The sequence below is a fragment of the Gymnodraco acuticeps genome, unplaced genomic scaffold (assembly GCF_902827175.1).
Source record: "Gymnodraco acuticeps unplaced genomic scaffold, fGymAcu1.1, whole genome shotgun sequence".
In the NCBI taxonomy this organism is placed as follows: Eukaryota; Metazoa; Chordata; class Actinopteri; order Perciformes; family Bathydraconidae; genus Gymnodraco; species Gymnodraco acuticeps.
Window position 1 is genome coordinate 98,784 of NW_022992022.1, and position 3,099 is coordinate 101,882.

The window sequence follows — 3,099 nt, forward strand, 5'->3', positions numbered from 1 at the left end:
CCTTTTCCTACATGTGTAGAGCCATGAGCAACATATGCCAAAACATGGAGGAACGAGCGGGGGCAGACCATTCGGCCATCTGGGTGGAGCCACAAGCGGGACTCTGCGTCAAGTATACAACTTCTGCGCAGCCATAAGTCTTTCTCCCTAGCATCAGCGCGGGCTTGCATGTCCGCAACATCATTAAAGGAAGGCAAACAAATGGGTTCTGCGGGTTATGTGGAGGGACATTGGAGCACCATGGAGGAGGAGGAAATGGCCGCTTGTTTAGCCGCGGTGTTGGCTAACGCATTTCCGCGTGAAATAGGATCATCAGAATTTGTGTGAGCAGCACATTTAACTACTGCTAGCTGTGCCGGGAGCAGGATAGCGTCTAACAGTTGAGCCACTAACGCATGATGTTGAATAGGCTTACCAGCGGATGTTAAGAAACCGCGCATTTTCCACAGGACTCCAAAATCGTGGCATACACCGAAAGCATACCTGGAGTCTGTGAAAATGGTCGCAACTTTATCTTTAGCCAAAATGCACGCTCTGAGTAGAGCATACAACTCTGCCGCCTGAGCCGACGTGCCATTGGACAACGCTCGGCTTTCTAAGACTTCCCAGTCGTTCACAACAGCATAGTCAGATAAGCGTAATGTGTCAGACGGTCTGCAGGCAGACCCGTCTGTGTACAGAATCATATCTGAATTTGGGATTGGAGTTTGCAACATATCAGTTCTGGGGGAAGAAGACAGATCAATGGTTGTGATGCAGTTATGCGTTAGATCAAAGTCTGGTATTGGGACCAGTGTGGCTGGGTTCAGAGGAGGGGAGCGCCTGAGAGTGATGTGCGGGCTTGAAAGAATGACCGCCTCATAACCAGAGCGCCTTGCTGCTGTCATATACTGAGTAGCAGAGGTGTTCAGAATGTGCAAAACTGCATGTGGGACATGAACTACACAGTCACTGGCCAGTACAATGGGAGAGGATTGCTTGATAACTATTGCAACTGCGGCCACTGCTCGCAGGCATGAAGGCATACCAAGTACCACAGGGGAAAGTCGAGACGAATAATACGCCACAGGCCGAAAATTAGAGCCATGCTTCTGTACCAAGATGCCCGTTGCAAAGCCCCCCTTTTCATGGACGTGTAAATGAAAAGGTTGATGGTAATCAGGGAGACCCAGGGCCGGAGCCGATGTGAGGGCCTGCTTTAAGTCCTGAAAAGCTGTGTGCATGTCCTCAGACCATTGAACAATGTTAGGGGCGGCCTGCAGAGTGGCAGCACGCAGGACGGAGTCCATAGCAGCGTACTCGTATATCCAATGTCTGCAGTAGTTTGCCATGCCCAAGAAGGAAAGCATCTCCTTCTTTGTGTGCAGTGGTGGCACTTTGTTCAAAAGGCAGACTCTCGCAGGTGAGAGGAGGCGGTGTCCATCTCTCAGAATGTGACCCAAATACGTGACCTCAGTCTGGCAGTATTGCAACTTGGCCAGGGATGCTCTGTGTCCGCATTCAGAAAGTCTTTTCATGAGCAGAATGGAGTCGATGCGACAGGCGTCTTTGTTAGGGGATGCAATCAACAGGTCATCAGCATACTGAAGGAGGGTGATACCCCCTGTAAGGACCAAAGTGTCCAGGTATCTTTTAACAGCTGCTGCGTACACAGTAGGTGATTCAACAAACCCCTGTGGGAGGCGCGTGTATGTGATTTGTTTACCTCTGAATGTAAATGCAAACAGATACTGGCTTTCTGGATGCAAAGGAATAAAGAAAAATGCTGAACAAAGATCAATGACTGTGTAATATGTGGAGTCTGGAGGCAAAGAAGTAAGGATTGAATTTGTGTCAGGCACAATGGGTGCTGTTGGAATGACAATGGCATTAATAGCTTGCAAATCTTGGACAAAACGCCATTCATCAGGGTGATTGTGCTTCGGGATTGGCAAAATGGGTGTATTGCAGGGGCTGGAGGTGTAAACCAGGACCCCCTGATCGAGCAGTGACTGTATTACCCCTTCAATGCCCAAAATGGCTTTTTGGGGTAAGTTGTACTGTCTGATCGCTGGCAATCTGGCATTGGCTTTAAGTGTCACTGTGAGTGGGTGCAGAACTTACAAACCCCACATGATTCTTGTGCTTGGCCCATAATGTGGCTGGGACCTCTGAAAAATCTGAAGGGGGGGCCATACTCTGTGGGAGGGGGTGGTTGAAAGTGAAAAAATGTGCTTTGGGGGAGAGAGATGGGTTTAGGGAGATGTAGTATGTAATGTTCCTCCCCAAGGTTGATCAGATTAGGTGTGTGTGTGTGTGGGAGAGAAGCTGTTGCAACTTCTAGCCGAGCATGGCAGTGGGCTGCCATAGCCCCCACCTCCTCAGGACTACTGCCTGGAGTGACAGCTAGTGTGACGTGTGGGGCAGTTTCTACAACATGAAGGCCCTGTTGTGGGGGTGTGAGCCTAACAGGCAACGCGCACCCCTGGGGGCCTATAAATAGAAACTGCTCGCATTCCAACTGATCTGATCTGTTGCAAAAACTCCTCGCTGACAGTGCATACTCATTTGATGGGTTAAATGCAGCTGTGCAGTGACAATGTAACAGGCCTCATAGATGACATCATAGAGGCGCATGCTGGGGAAATGCTAGCAATGTTTTGAATTCCCTCTGTGGAGAATATGGAAAGCATTTGGAAATCTGGAAATGACCAACAATAAAGATTGTTTTGAGATGAGTGTATGAATTGAACGGCCTGATATACTCTGCTGTCTGGAATTGTTAAATACAGTCCGTCTGGTGTGCAATGTATGGTTGCTTGTAGCTTACACAGTAGGTCTCTGCCCATTAGGTTAATTGGGCTGCCATCTGAGATAATGAAAGAGTGTTGCACCTGTGATCCATCAACGGAAATATTAGTTCTCTCTGAAATAGGCTCTGCTATTGGAACGCCGGAAACGCCTACAGTGGTAACAAAACTGTTAGTTGCTTCACACACTTGCTCCTTTGTTCGTACTGCTGATAATGTTGCACAAAAATGTCAACAGTTGCGCCATTAACCTCCACCGGCATCATTGGATCTTCGCGGGGGTTAGTGGAAAGGTGAATAGTTGCTGCTT